At 45.1% G+C, this 15,758-nt stretch overlaps 1 protein-coding gene across 2 annotated transcripts in view; it reads left to right on the top strand.

Moving 5' to 3' along the window:
* FAM171A1 (family with sequence similarity 171 member A1) overlaps positions 1-8,543 on the top strand; it is a 158,895-nt gene extending 150,352 nt beyond the window's left edge. For both annotated transcript variants that reach the window (XM_053225335.1, XM_053225334.1), the window contains one exon: positions 6,722-8,543. The gene's annotated coding sequence lies outside the window, so the exon portion shown is untranslated. The remainder of the gene's footprint in view (positions 1-6,721) is intronic.
* The last annotated feature ends 7,215 nt before the right edge of the window (positions 8,544-15,758 follow it).

Below are 15,758 nucleotides of genomic sequence, written 5' to 3'. Positions count from 1 at the left end.
GGAAGAATTATATTTTTAGGGACAAAAAGATTGACAATAAACAGAAGGGCCGAAGGAGACTGAAAATGCATAGTGAGACAGAGATGGCTTGTGTATGTGGAAGGATGCTGGGCCCTGGGCAACAAGTGGCCAGTCTCACCCAAGATACCCCTACCCTAGCAAGACTCGGGGACTGTAGAGCCACTGGACAGAGAGGAGCCATGTAGACCTGGATCACAATTGTCCAGCACAAGCTGCGAGGAAAGACACTACCAAGTGCACTGGTGCCAATTAAGACCCATGGTGGGGAGATGGCCCAATAATGCCTAAGAGTGACTATCCTGCTAATCCAGGTGCCTGGCGTCTCAGACTCACATCTCAAAAATAATGAAATCCATTTGGATGTGCCTTCTGTAAGTTTGTAGCCTAAGATCCACACCCGTCACAATAGCAAGGAAATGTTTGGCACTAAGATGTGATGGGCAACCAAAGAAATAATCAGCCAGCAGGCAACAGACTGACATTTTCATCAACCTATGATTTTTCAAATTCCAAGATTTAGGGTTTTTTTTTTTGTGCTATTTAACAGATTGTTTTCTTCCCAGGAAGTATTTTTCTATGGTCATAATAAGTACAGTAAAACCTTGGTTTGCGAGCGTAATTTGTTACAGAAACATGCTTGTAATTCAAAGTGCTCGGATATCAAAGTGAATTTCTCCATAAGAAATAATAGAAACTCAGATGCTTCCTTCCACAGCCCAAAAGTATTCATATAAAAATGATTACAATACAGTAATATAATACAAAATCATGAACAAAGTATTAAGAGAAATAAACAAGTGAACCTGCACTTACCTTTGAAAACCTTCGTGGCTGGTGTGACGGAGATGAGAGGAGGGTTATTGTGTAGGACAATTTTCACTATCACTAACAGAATCACTGCTATCTATTGGTTCAATGGAATCTTTTTCTTTTCGTAACAAGGAACCTATCCAATGACACTTGCTTTTGTCTCCTTTTGAGGATTTCGCGGAAATGTGACATCTCATCGTCCTTAAACAGATTCATTGCTCCCATTGCTACCACCTCATTCGGTGGTGGTGTTTTCTACAAAATTTTGCACTGTTTCCCACATTTTACACATCTCCCTAATCTCGTTTGAAGTGAGGGATTCCTTCGCCTTTTTCTCTTCCTGCTCTACAAATGAGAGGCAGACATAGACTTATAAAATCTTCCAATTTCGGCCACTCGCATCCCTCACTTGTACTTCTCGATGATTTCCTTAACTTCCACCATAATCATCTCCTTCTTCTTAGCGCCTTTCTTTTCAACCTTTTTCTGCATGGGGGCCATTGTATACACTTGCACAGATGTTGACTACATTACAGTATTAATAAACTCTGGTCATATACTGTATTTAATGTAACTGGCAATAAGGCAGCAGAGGGAAGGGTCTATATCCGTAGGCAGACTGACTAGAACGAAGCAAAGCATTCCTAAATTTCATCTTGTATGGAAAAGCAAAGGACTGTGCATAGGTGCTTTGAAGTGACAAAAAAAAAAAAACAAAAACAAAAAAACAAAAAAACCCACGCTCATGCTGGGCACCTTCTAACATTCTGAAAAATCACTGATTTCTGCCAAACATCAAGACCTGAGACCGAGCATCCAAGCCTGGGAGATGATCACCCACAATCCCACAGTGAGAGAGAGAGAAGAACCATTGGCTCAGTTGTGGTCATGTGACATTCAGCATCAGGTACGCCTCGTGTTACAAGACATCACTCGTTTATCAAGTTAAAATTTATTAGAAATATTTGCTCGTCTTGCAGAACACTCACAGAACAAGTTACTTGCAATCCAAGGCTTTACTGTACCTAAGTAGTCGGCAGACAAGGCAATTTAAGGTGTTCTTTAAGAAAAGTGAGACAATTGTGGGGTTTTTTCTTGGTGTAGTAGACAGCCCTGGGTTTGCCTGCCAGGAACCCCTTTCTAGAAACAGCCCTCTCGTTCCACCCAATCCATAGGCTGCAGAAGTGGGCTACTAGCAGACATGTTTTCAGAACACCACACTATCCCTGCAGTTGATTAATCCACAGGTTCTCCAAAGGGTATGGTGCCCGTGGTCCAGGTGGCCTTTCAGCCTCCCTCCGTCCCTGACACTATGATGTAGCAGCTGAGCAGCTTGGGTAGGACTGACTGCAGAGATAGTGAGCAGAAACACATCCTGCTTGCCCGGTGAGTGGTTGAGGAATGAGCACATGGTCTAAGTTGGTCTAATTAAAGTGAAATTAAAGGCTTTTGCGCACCCATTGGAGGAAAAATAAATATTCTCTTTCTGTACAGTGAAGGCTGAAACTGCTAGGGTCCTTTTGCTCTCAGGAAGAAAGGCAGGGAATGCACCTGACAGAAAGACGGAGGGCAAGCCAAAAGCATCACAGAGAAACTGAATGGGAGTCTGGATCAAACCAACCCCAAAGCCTTCCAATGCCATCGGACTTTTGAAATGTGGTTTAATAAGTTCATTTCATTATTTAAGTCTGTTTGAATTGTGTTTTGTGCTGTATCCTGATCTGTAAAATGTGGTCCCATGAAGAGGGGAATTATAAGTAACAGACCCTAAAATGTGATCTTGACTAAGTGAAGTAAGTTGAGTGGAAAACAATGAGAACAATGCTATTTTATGTAATGGCAATCATAAATTAGAGTTCAGAAGATGTGCTTACCAAGATCTTTACACGAGATTTGGTAGAAAAATTCAACATGTTGGAGTGTCTTGATTGCTTATTGTAGCCTTCCATAAGATTCCACAAGAAAGAGATGTGCTTAAGCTTTAGAGAAAGAAAATACTATTTTGCTAAAATAAAATATTAGTAAATGTCTTAATAGAGCCTGAAATTTAAGAGATCGGCGGGTTTCAAAATATGGAGTCTGATATGGTTGAAAAAGCCAAACTCTTTACTTCAGGTCAGCTGAGGAAAATCTTGCAGGAGAGACAAGCAGGGTTTAGGGAGGCATGATTCTGTCTGCCAAACAGAGACAATGACTCTCCTTGCACGGATGGTTGCAGCATAACATCAGGGAACAGAGTAGCTGTCCCTCCCCATCCTAACTCATTATTCTGAATTTTCCTGGTGGCAGAAGCCTAGGCAGAAGCATGGTCATCAACCAAAGGCTAAGAATGGATGAAGTGGAACTAGAAGAAAGACAGTTCCCTATCTGAAGGCTATCGGGCTTTGGGTATAAGCCCATGACATTGACTATATTCTTGTTATACTTTAAGTAGAATTTCTGTAACTGCTACCTCATGCTATGATGTTGAACATCTCCTGTTCATCTTTCTTTTAACTGGATCTAGTTCTGGTAAAGAGATAGTTTTGTTTGACTCACAGTCTTTGGCTTCCTGCTCTCAGTATGTTTTTTCTTTATTTGGTTGGCCTGGGTCATAATGCCTCCTAATATGAATGGGAAAATGAAAGATCCCCCTAACAAAGCTCTCTTTTCATTTTTATTTTATTTTATTTTATTTTATTTTATTTTATTTTATTAAGAGAAAAAGAGAGTGTACACAAGCACAAGCAGGGGAGCAGGGAGGGGAGGGGAGGGGTGGGAAGAGAGAGAGAGAGAGAGAGAGGCAGAGAGAGAATATCTTAAGCAGGCTCCATGCTAAGCCTGGAGTCCAATTCGGAGGTCAGGCTCACAACCGTGGGATCATGACCTGAGGTGAAATCAAGAGTTAGATGCTCAGGGTACCCAGGTGGCTCAGTTGGTTAAGCGTTTGAATTGAGCTCAAGTCATGATCTCATGGTTCATGGGTTCGAGTCCCGTGTCAGGCTCTGTGCTGACAGCCTGCTTAAGATTCTGTCTCTGGCTCTCTCTGCCCATCCCCCACTTGTGCTCTGTCTCTAAAGTAAATAAACATTAAAGAAATTTTTTTTTAAAAAGTTAGATGCTCAACCAACAGAGCCACCCAGGTACCCCCGAAAATAGCTGTCTCAAAAGTGCCTAATTTGGTCTTATTTCCTATTGTCGTACATTTGTAACAGCTAAGGAAGCAGGTAGAATGTTTTTTGCTGATGCTTATTTTTTCCCATAATTTCTATGTCTTCAGTATCCTAAGCAATTGGTTTTTAGTTAATTCTAAAGTGTTCTGGGGTTCCGTGAGGTAGGAAGCCAAGATAGGATCTTCTGATCTTTGCTGATTTGTGTATTATGGGAGTCGTGTAATTACTTTTTCTAAAATGATTTCCCTTTTATTTATTCTTTTTTATTTTTTTTTCAACGTTTATTTATTTTGGGGACAGAGAGAGACACAGCATGAACGGGGGAGGGGCAGAGAGAGAGGGAGACACAGAATCGGAAACAGGCTCCAGGCTCTGAGCCATCAGCCCAGAGCCCGACGCGGGGCTCGAACTCACGGACCGTGAGATCGTGACCTGGCTGAAGTCGGACGCTTAACCGACTGTGCCACCCAGGCGCCCCAATGATTTCCCTTTTAAAAACCAGTAATAATGTTTGAAAACTGTTGTCCTAGGCACTGGCCACAAGGATCTGTTCTTAGCTAGTAGTTGTGTTGTTATAGTTAAAAATAAAAATGAAAATGAAAAATAATAATACTAATAGTACCAGAAGGAGAGAACTGGGTAGAAGGAGGAAGTGGGGGCATCAAAACACAGGAGGGTGGGGGCACCTAGGTGACTTAGTCGGTTGAGCGTTCTACTCTGGCTCAGGTCATGATCTCGTGGTTTGTGAGTTAAAGCCTCGCATCGGGCTCTCTGCTGTCAGCACAGAGCCTGCTTTGGATCCTCTGTACCCCTCTCTCTCTGCCCCTCCCCCAGTCACACTATCTCTCAAAAATAAATAAACATTAAAAAAAAAAAAAAAAACGGGGCGCCTGGGTGGCTCAGTGGGTTAGGCATTTGACTTCCGCCCAGGTCATGATCTCACAGTTGGTGGGTTCAAGCCCTGCATCGGGCTCTGTGCTGACAGCTCAGAGCCTGGAGCCTGCTTCAGATTCTGTGTCTCCCTCTCCCTCTGCCCCTCCTCAACTCACGTACTGTCTCTCTCTCAAAAACAAGTAAACATAGAAAAAAAAAATTTAACAAAAATGAAACCAGAGGTGGGTGTTGCCCTGTATGCAGAGAGGGGCTCATACCCAGAACAGAAGTAGCCCGCCTGGACTCTGTGTCTTCTGGGGTAGCAGCAAGACGTGTACGTTGGCTCTCGAGGTAAGGATCAGGGAGAACAGGAGTTGCTAATACTGAGCCATTTAAGGGATTTAAAAAATTGACCTCGTGAGGACCTGAACGCTGTAACTCAGGAACAGGAGAAAAACATGCAGAGAGAGAAGGCCATTTCTAGAGCTCATCGGATGGTTTAATGTCATCACAGAACAAGGAGCAGAAGCCCCTCGGAGGTCACGTGGTTCAGTCTCCTCATTGGCAGACTTAATGAAAGACCGGACTGAGGGAGGTTTCGCTGTCCAGGTAGAGGCGGTCTGCAGCTGTGACAGGCGGTGATGGCCGGCCAACCCTCTACAAACGGCTGTCCTTTAAAGATAGAATCATTTGGGGGCCTTCAGAGATAACACATCAGGAACTTGATCTACCTGGTGAATTTCTTCCCCTGCTCTTTGCCCGACATATGGATTCCCTGGCACAACCTAGCGGAAGCATTCAGCAGCAAAGATATTTGGGGGAGTGATGGCTGAAAATATCTATGCATAAATTATATGTTGCTATTTTTAAAGTGAATTTGCATTAACTAGTCTCCGTCCCCTTCTTTATTGGAGAAGGCGGGTGAGTTCCGTTAAGCAATATTTTGCTGTTGAATAAGAGTTCGATGTAGCCCATCTTTAACTTTCCAGATTTTGTAATGATTCCTCTCACATATATCTACATCCTTAGGGGCTGAAGTACCGGAGGAGAGACCCTCTAATAATTGTGTATCACGTTTTAGTTCATGTGATATCATTCAATCTTTAGCGTCATTTCTCAGCGGGCAGCGAAGAAAGGCCTGTGGTAACAGAATAATCACAACAGGTTTCTGTCCACAACGCTCCCTCACACCAGCAGTCATAGTGTCAAAGCACAACTTGAAGTGATGTTGGTGATCCTCTCACCTTGTTAGGACCATGAAAGGTGAAGCAGTTTTCCTGTGGGTTGGGGCTTTCCCTGTTGTACGTTGTTACAGCCGTGCTGAGGCACAGAGCTCAGAGACAGACGTTTTAAGGCATTCCATAGAGCAAACCAGTCAGCCCAACATGAACAGAGAAATGGACCGAGGTCTGGTATCCATCGGCATTGCGCTCCTATGTAAAAATGATATGGGGCAATAAAAGACAGGCCATTCCTGTCTGCTGTAATAGCCTTGGGGATGAAGGACCAAAAAGATGGGCTGGAGGACCTAGGACGTGAGAAGAGTTCTGTAGGAGGGCTGAGCCCATGCAGGGCTGCCTGCAGCGATGTCTGGCTTATTCAGATGAAATTTTGACCTTCTGTAAGAACCAAAAACACCACTGAGTGGAGGCTCAGCGTCAGCCAAGTCCTGGCTTAAGACAGTCATTGGTATTTCTGTATCCTTTTCTCACCAAATCCCTCGTGAGGGAAAATGTCCAGCCTTTGAGGACATCCTACCGTGGGGCCAAGGGTTATGAAATTAAAAGTGCCTATGTTTTCATTTGCAATTTGTATCTTTTCCTTTTGTTCATATACGCTTAAATAGGCTTTTTCTTTTTCTAAAGCCTGGTGCTGAAGAACGCTTCGTCTGATTCAGTCGCTTGGTGTATGAGGGAGAAGTGATTGGAGGCCTGTAAATTACTCACGGGAGCCCCCCAGAAGTCACCCCGATGCAACACAAGTCTGAGAGACGCCACAGTAGGGGAGTGCAGAATGTGCTGGGTGATGGGTCACACTGTCACAGCTACTGCAAAAGAAAATGGGCTGTGATTTAGGCTATCAGTACAACAGGTAATTCAGAAAATTCTGACGTAAGTAAACCTTCTTCCAGCCTCTCTATCCACTGCACCAAGGGTTTATCTTCATAGGCAGACATGAAGATCACCCTCTAGCTTGTAAAAGAAAGAGGAACTGAAAATCAGATGTAGGAACACAGAGCTCGTGGACACAAAAGATGACACTGACAGTCCTTTCCTGGTAATCAGCAGAAGGAAAGGCATTAGAGCCAAAGGTTTGTAGAAGCAGAAACTGCCCCTTAGATATCCTACTTACTTGCAACGATTAAAGGTAGAGACTCAGTCAGATGCTCTCAGTTCTTAGAAGAATCACTTCAGTTGAATCAATGTAAGACAAGCAGCATCCACTGACTTGAGAGAAAGGTCTAGTAGGACCTGGTACCTTCGGCTTGGCAAAATTGCCTTCCTGGGGAATGGTCCCATCTACATAAGGTGCTAAGGCCATATGAGAAAACTCACACCCCAATCCCTTCTCTGTGGTATTTAAACAGACCCACAGACGGGTCTGTTAGCTGTGAAAACAGCAGCAACAACAACAACACATAGGAATAAAGGTCCGTAAGATCTCTGAAATAAAATGACCGTGAGGATTGAGAGAAACAAGACCACAGTGGGTAGGCTACCGCTTTGCGTCAGGAGGGGGAAATCAAGGAAGGAGCACTTCTGTCCATGAGGTGGCAGAACTTCTTCTGGGGGCAGGCTAACATTCCAGGGGAGGGGTTGATGGAGACAACCCCGTGTGTAGACCCATCCTGTCAGCAGCAGCAGGGAACAGAATTCCCTCAGGGCACCCGTGGGAGCAGAGAGGTGCATTCTAAAGTAACTGACTTCCAAGAGGTATTGAAACATTCCCCAGCTCCCTCTTTGAACGCTGCCCCTGGGGCATGATGGGGTGGGGCAGGCAAGTCAGGCCCTGAGATTCGCAGCTACAGTGAGTCACATAGAAAGACTTAGAGATCAGGACAGGTTAGATCTTGTCCTGCTTGTCGCATCACATGGGGTGGAGAGGGAGCACGGGGACCCTAGGCAGGTGGAGGGCATTATTTTGTAAATCTGAGCGGAAATAAACATCTTCGGGGACCCTTGAGATTTGGGGGTTGGGGTGAGTGGTATACTGTCTCTGATGGAATCCAAAGATGGAAATCTAGGATGCCAGGGGTGGGAAGGGGCCAAGGCAGGCTCAAGGGGGTCCCTTCTTCACATCAACATAGACCAGGGGCGCAAACAAGGAGAGCCGTCGTTTATAACACTTCATGCTGACCTGGAAACAGAACACGGCCTTCACAGCTGTTGCCACCAGGCGAGCTGCAGGCGTTCTACCACTTCCTGGACACCTGCTCTCTGCCCAGGCTTCTGCCGATAATGCTGGGCCTCTAAATCCCCTCAAAGATGGGCCGCAGGGGCGCCTGGGTGGCTCAGTTGGTTAAGCAACTGACTTCGGCTCAGGTCATGATCTCACGGCTCGTGGGTACGAGCCCCACGTCGGGCTCTGTGCTGACAGCTCAGGGCCTGGAGCCTGCCTCGGATTCTGTGTCTCCCTCTCTCTCTGCTCCTCCCCTGCTCAGGTTCTCTCTCCCTCTCTCTCTCTCTCTCTCTCTCTCTCTCTCTCTCTCTCTCTCAAAAATAAATAAACATTAAAAAACAATTTAATGAAATTTTGTAAATGTCAAAAAAAAAATTTTTTTTTTAAATAATAAATCCCCACCAAGGGCTCATTTGAGACCTTGTACATACAGCCCATGACCAAGTACAGTCACTTGCGCGGTGACTCACAGGGAAGACCCGAGGAGCCTGCACCTAAGAGAGAACTGTATTTGCTGGGACATGTCCAGTAGCCAGTTGCACGGCCAGCTGAGGACCCAGCGATGTTCCCTGGCCTGTCCTGTCAGAAAGCAAGCTGGAGAATGCAGAACAGCAGGGGGGATGCATCTAGGCTAGAAGAGCAGAAGCAAGGAAGCAGCGTCAGGTTCTGAAACCCAGGATTGAAGCCAGATGCAAGATGCCAGATGAGGATACACCAAGAAGCCAGGAGTTCAGAGCCAGGAATTAAATGAACCTGACTCCACAGTCCAGATCAAGGTGTCAAGTCAGAGGCAGGCCCTGGTGAGGAAGCATGAGTGCTCAGGCAGGAGGCAGGCAGTAAACGGAGCCCATACTTTCGTCTCCACTCATCCACTCAGGATCCTTACTCTTACCCAAGAATGAAGGACGGCTTAGCCAGAAGTTGAAAGGGAACTAGAAATTCAGCTTTCCTTCATCCCTTCGGTCAGGCTCGTCTGTGCTGAAAGCAACAGCAGGAGTCTGGAAGTACCAGCCTGTTCCTCCTCTGCTAAGAGCCTGAACAATCAAAGGCTCTAGGCCACAGTGGAAGAACCCACAGGAGAGCCAAAGAAAACCTGAGCTTCACCATGGTCAACATCTTTTTTTTTTTCATTATAAATAAATTTTTAAAATTTATTTTATTCATTTTTTTTTTTGCTAGAGAGAGAGTGGGCATGAGCAGTGGGGAGGGGCAGGAGGAGAGGGAGAAGGAGATCCTCAAGCAGGCTCGACACCCAGCAAGGGGCTTGATGCAGGGCTTCATCCCATGACCCTGGGATCATGACCTGAGCTGAAATCAAGAGCCAGGCATTCAACTGAGTAACCCAGGCGCCCCTCCACAGTCAATTTCACCTTTCTTTACTTTCTGTTATGCTATATGTGAGAAATAAACCCACTTGACCCATCAAAGGAGGGACGCAGAGACTCTGAGCACAGTGAAGAGAGGCTTTAATGAATGTTCTTGCAAGAGGGGGTGTCTGGTGGACAGACACATTCAGAGCGGTTACAGCAGGTAATTAATCTCCTCGCGTGAAGTCCCTCCTCTGATTCCTCATTGGCTGCGTACTACAGAGGTTCGGCCTTGCCAGGAAGTCGCCTATGCCCATGTAAGGCCATGTAAGCCTGACTGGAGCAAATGTGCATTCCCTGAGGTGATGCAGACTTTCAGTTCTTTGGCACGTGCTCATTGCAAAGCCCGTGAAAAGTAAGCTGGCAAAATGGAGAGGGGAAGAGCCAGGAAGTAAGTGTCTAAGGGTTTGGGACTCCATTTTGGCGAGGGAGGGGTTCCTACATATTTCCAATAGGTTGTAAACCTTTTGTTAACTAGACAGCACAGCTTTTATTTGATGTTCCTGAAAATGAAATATTTCCCTTACTTTTCACACTGTATTTGCCCTCCAGGGAGATCTGGTCCCTGAAAAATCTCTAAAAAGTGACACCTGTCATCATTTCTTTGTACATTATCCAAGGAAGAAGCTAAGGGCAGAGGCTGGCAGGGCAACTATATGGTGACTTGAAGAATGACAGCAAGAAAAGGCTTGATGTAAAATAGTGGGATGTAGAACATTCGATCCAAAATCCACTGTTAAACTTCACATTGAAGGAAATGTAGCTTGACTCTTATGGTCTCAATAATTATTCTCCTAAGCCCCAAATATGCTCAGACACAGTTGGGGTGATGGTATGCATACAAAGATTGAAAGACTAAATACAACAAATGTACCAACCAATTCACTAAGCGTGGAAAGTTGTGTGACGTCATCCAAAAGGATGATCTGAAAGCAATGTAAAATTAAAAAGCTGACTTCTCTTCATGTTTCACCACTAAAAGGAGTCACAGACATACACATAACCATATAAGAAGGAGCTTTCTCAAATGGCCACACTTCCCAAGAGCTGGCTTACTTAAATTTGTATTAAAGACTCTAAATGTTTCTGCAATAATTTTCAAACATCACTGTCTGCATAGGCTGACCCAAGGAGTGGTGTCTGGGGACAGATATGATGACCCATTGGCTATAGTGGAGGGTGGGAGCATAATGGCCTTCAAGCTTCGAATTTCTTAACATTTAGAGAATAGTTCTTGTTATCATGCCATCTGAATATTTTCCCAAGAGTTGGTGTGGTTTTCAGTTGCTATGTTCAACTACATGCGACCTGCCATGTTATTCTGTTTTGAAAAATATAGTATTTTTAGAGTTTTCTCCCCAAAGCTCTGAAAAGTAAATATACAAAAGTTTTGGTGTTGGGTTTGATCTCTAAAAGATTTCCTTGAGTTCCCTTGTACCAGACAATAAATAATTTTAGAAAAACGAAATACAAATTAAAGCATGAAGCATGACTGCAAGTGTTATACAATCTGATACACTGGTTGAAAAATATATGAAAAGATATACCTAGTCATATAAAGAATTCACTTAAAATTTCATCATGAATATTGGATGCACTTCTGACTTTAAAATGGTAGCATCTTGGGGCACCTGGGTGGCTCAGTCAGTTAAGCATCTGACTTTGGCTCAGGTCATGATCTCACAGTGCATGGGTTTGAGCCCAGTGTTGGTCTCTGTGCTGACAGCTCAGAGCCTGGAGCCTGCTTCGGATTCTGTGTCTGCCCCTCTCTCTGTCCCTCCCCCACTCATTCTCTCTCTCTCTCTCTCTCTCAAAAATAAACATTAAAAAAAATTTTAATGGTAGCATCTTCTGCAAACATCAATAATCCATGAAAAAATGTATTTCCTAAACTCTTCACCATTAATTATTATAGCCATGAAATAATTTCTTTTACTGAGGAAAGGATTACATTTGCTAGTAACTTTCTTTAAAAAAAAAAAAAAAGATTTTATTTTTAAGTAATCTCTTTACCTAACATGGGGCTTGAACTCACAACTCCAAGATCAAGAGTTACATGCTCCACCAACTGAGCCAGCCAGGCACCCTTTCTAGTAACTTTTATATGGTTGGTTAAAATGTCAGACCCAATGTCCTGAGTGGAGAGTTTATTTTATTTTATTTATTTGTTTGTTTATTTATTTATTTTAGGTAAGCGTCATGTCCAATGTGGGGCTTGAACTCACAACCCCGAGATCAAGAGTTACATGGTCTACCGACCGAGCCAACCAGGTGACCTGAGAGGTTACATTAGACTTCGAGAAGTCACCCTCTCATTCAGAATCCTCCAGAGCTCTCCAGGTTTCATCCTGCTGTCCTCTCCCTCCTACACTTCTCTTCTAGGCCAACTGGTCACCTCACTGCCTCCGGGACCATCATGCGGACTCTCAGACATTGATCTCAGGTCTCAGATACCAAGATTTTCTGACTGGAGAGCCTTTCCTTTCCCTGCCCTCTACTCCCCAAAGTCCTGAAGCAAACCAGCCTCTTAGGACAACTCATGTTCCTCCCTTTCTGGAACCTCTTCCGTACCTCCCAGCCAGCCCACCCACCATGGCATGATGCTTTATGACGTAGTCTATTTCAGTTGGATGGCTTGCCACCATGATAAGATGAAGTTCCCAGAGGGCCAGCGAAGTCTTATTCTTCCTCCAACTCCCCATGGTGTCCAGCTGCGAAGCCCAGCTTTGGTGCTTAGAAGGCCCAAGTTAAAATCCTAGCTCTGTCATCTCATTTATGACTTCCCTGAACTGGCAATTATTGACACTGTGTTATGTCAGCACTGTGTTCTCCTGGGGGGGATTAGAAGTTGAGTCAGACGTAGCTACCACTTTCTAGGCCCTCAGGACTGACTGAGATGTGTCTCCCTCCATAGCCACCACACATTCCTATGGTGAAGCCAATATTCATATATCGAAGCCTCAACATCCCATATGGCTGTATATGGAGATGGGGACTCGGAGGAGGCGATCCAGGTGAAATGAGGTCCTGAGAGTGGGGCAAGGAGAGGGCGTGGTCGTGTCAGTGGAGGGGAAGCCTGAGGCTGCTCTGAGTTCCCCGAGTCCCTGGCCTGGGGTTGCACGAACCTCAGCATCAAGTAAAGCTCAGGTGTTTTCCAAGAATCCAAGGTCTGCTTTCCTAAGCCTTTCAAGCTTAGGGAGCAAACAGCAGCGCTAACCTACCTTAAACAGTACTCTCAGCATGGGCTCGCTTAGCCTCCTCTCCCCTCCACCAATTCTCCCCAGAAACTATAAATGAAATTGAAAACAGGGGATCATTATACCTTCAGTGGAGGCAGGGCTGAGGCCTCAAGCTTTTTCTATAGAACACGTAGTAATCTAGGACAACTGGCCCCCCACCACCTCTCACCTCCGCTTATCCTACCCTCCAAGAGGGGTTGGAAATTTACGGATGGGTGGGTATTCACTGGAGTCCACCTTGACATGACTCAGCTTTTCTCTTAGCCTCCGGGTTTTTTTTTCTTTTCTTTCTTTCTTTCTTTCTTTCTTTCTTTCTTTCTTTCTTTCTTTTTTACTTTTCCACCCTGTGCTAAATGAAGAAAAAAAAAAAACTTCCTAAATCTCCAGTTCAAATTCCCAAAAGAGAGTCTAATTTGATTTTCAACCCCCCTTTTGAAGGATGTGTTCATGCAGGTGTCTTGACGGTCCTGCCCTCCGGAGGCAGCTGCCCTGGTCTCCCAGGCAGTGAGCTGTGGGCAGGGCCCTCTCCCTTCCAGTGGGTGGTGAGCATCCAGGTGATGAGGGACCATGAACCTGGCTGAGGACCGGGCACAAGCTAGCACCTCCCCTCACTGGTGGGATAGGCGGGACAGTCCTCTGGCACGCCTGGCTGCCCAAAAACAAAGGAAAGAAAAAACCAGTGGTTAACTGATAGGGATCACAGTGGTGCAGGCCAGGAGTCTCCATCAGTTTACAGATATCTTAGCCAATTACAAAATAAAGCCAGTCTGGGACCCCTGGGTGGCTCATTCGGTTGAGCGTCTGACCTCAGCCCAGGTCCTGCATGATCTCACAGTTTGTGAGCTCAAGCCCTGCATCAGACTCACTGTGGTCGGCGCAGAGCCTGCTTGGGATTCTCCGTCTCCCTCTCTCTCTACCCCTCCCCTGCTTGCCTTCTCCCCAAAATAAATAAATATTAAAAAAAAGAAGAAAAGAAAAAGGCAATCTTATCAATAGCCTAATCTCCAGAAACCTATAAGACTCTGTTTCCTGGAGCCCCTAATATCACCTTCCCCTCCATAGTGATGTGAGAACAGAGGCAAGAAGGAAAAAGCAGGTAAAATTAAATTTCCTTATAACCAGCAGCCCACTGACAAATACTTGAGGGAAGTTCAGAGAACATTTCTCCAGGAACCCCCTACCGTCCTGATGCTAATGCCTTACTAACTAGCGGGAGAACAACCTTAGCTTGACAATAGCAAGGCCTCAGGTATCTTAAGAGTCCTCTTTAGCATATCAACGTCCTTCTGGAGGCCTGTCTTTTGCCTCTCTCTCCCCCAACTCCATTAGTATATAACCAGTCACGCTTGCACCCCCAGTACACCCTTTCCTGCCCCCGGGTCCTGTCCCGGTGCTGGAATAAAAATCACACTTTTTGCACCAAAGACGTCTTCAAGAATTCTTTCTTGGCCATCAGCTCTGAACCCCCATCCCTCCAAAACCCCATCACAGGCATCCGGGGACAAGCCTGGCCTGCCCATATGGGATGGAATGCTTTCAGCTGCAGGTAACAGGATATCCCAATACAAGGAACCCGAAACCCTAAGAGATTCTTTTTCTTCCCTGACAAGAGGCTGGCAGGGAGGTCCTGGAGCTCAGAGGGTCTGTGACCCCACGAAGACCAGGCTTTTCCCATCCTTCCCCTCTGTCAAGTGGCTTCACGGTAGTTGAATCAGCTCCATGAATATGTCACTCGTTCAGGTCTCCCCTGGGCCCGCAGGGGGCATCTTGATGTCTCACTGATAAAAGGAGTCATAGTGCCGCTTCTGGCAAGGGTGAGTAGTTGCCATTTACAGTGTCACAGGAGCAAGTGGATGCTGATGACAGGTAGAGGGTGGTGCATTGTGGACGCAAGTATCTGCTCTCACAAGCAGACAACCGCACCAGTGCTGTGAGTGCTAGAAGAATTTGCTAAGACGCTATTTTGGATAAGTTACATAACCTCTGTGAGGCTCAGATTCCTAAATGGAAAATAGGAATCATCCCTACATGACAGAGCTGTTGTAGAGATCATGTGAAATAATATCTAAGAAAGTCTCTGCCTCTATCCCTGGCGTCCAGCAAACACACATTTGTTTCACCCTCCCCATCACCCACGGAGGAAATACTCCAAAAATACTCGTTAACCACAGAAAACACTGCTTACCTGGGATTTTATCCTCCTGAAAGTTGTTGGATATTTGTTGTGAAAAAAGAAAAAATCAATTTGACGTGCCAAGTAAAAGTAAACATTAAAAAATGCAAAGGCTGGCATGCTAGGAATTAATTTAAAATGCAATTGTGCCTCACTGTATTTATAAGAAAGCTGGGTAACTACATTTAAGCATCTAACACATTTCCCCTGGATCATCTGATTGTCCATTGTCACTCTCCCTCAGACACAGCACCTCGGAACAATCTTGCATTCGTTCCTGTCACCGGCTCATTGCTGAAATTGAAATGTTAGGGGATTTTTGTTGTTGTTTATTTAAAAGTGTGTGCTTGGTTTTTATGTTTTGTTTTGGTTTTGCTTTTTCGTCTATTGCAGAGTCTCTGGGACAGACTGGGGTCGTTTCTCATGTGAAACAAGTCAGAGTAACTGGCAGTTTCGCCTCCAGATGCTGTTCCTCATAAGAAGTTCAAGACATTGTAGTTACATCCATTTCCCCCACCTGTATCTTTGACAACATAATTGGTGGGTGCTTCTGCGGTGGATTCAATTTATTCACATTTGATTTCAAGACTCTTTATCAAATTATCCTAATTATATCACTTCTCAGATCCTTTCCCTGCCAATTACGCACAAGGCATGTGGTTTCCGTCTTTCCCCTTCAATATGTCATCAGAGGCTCCTGCTGTCTACCGGAGATTCAAGAATT

Source organism: Acinonyx jubatus, chromosome B4, assembly GCF_027475565.1.
Source record: "Acinonyx jubatus isolate Ajub_Pintada_27869175 chromosome B4, VMU_Ajub_asm_v1.0, whole genome shotgun sequence".
Taxonomy (NCBI): domain Eukaryota; kingdom Metazoa; phylum Chordata; class Mammalia; order Carnivora; family Felidae; genus Acinonyx; species Acinonyx jubatus.
The sequence above is the reverse complement of the archived record's forward strand: the minus strand, read 5'-3'. Positions and strand labels throughout refer to the sequence as shown.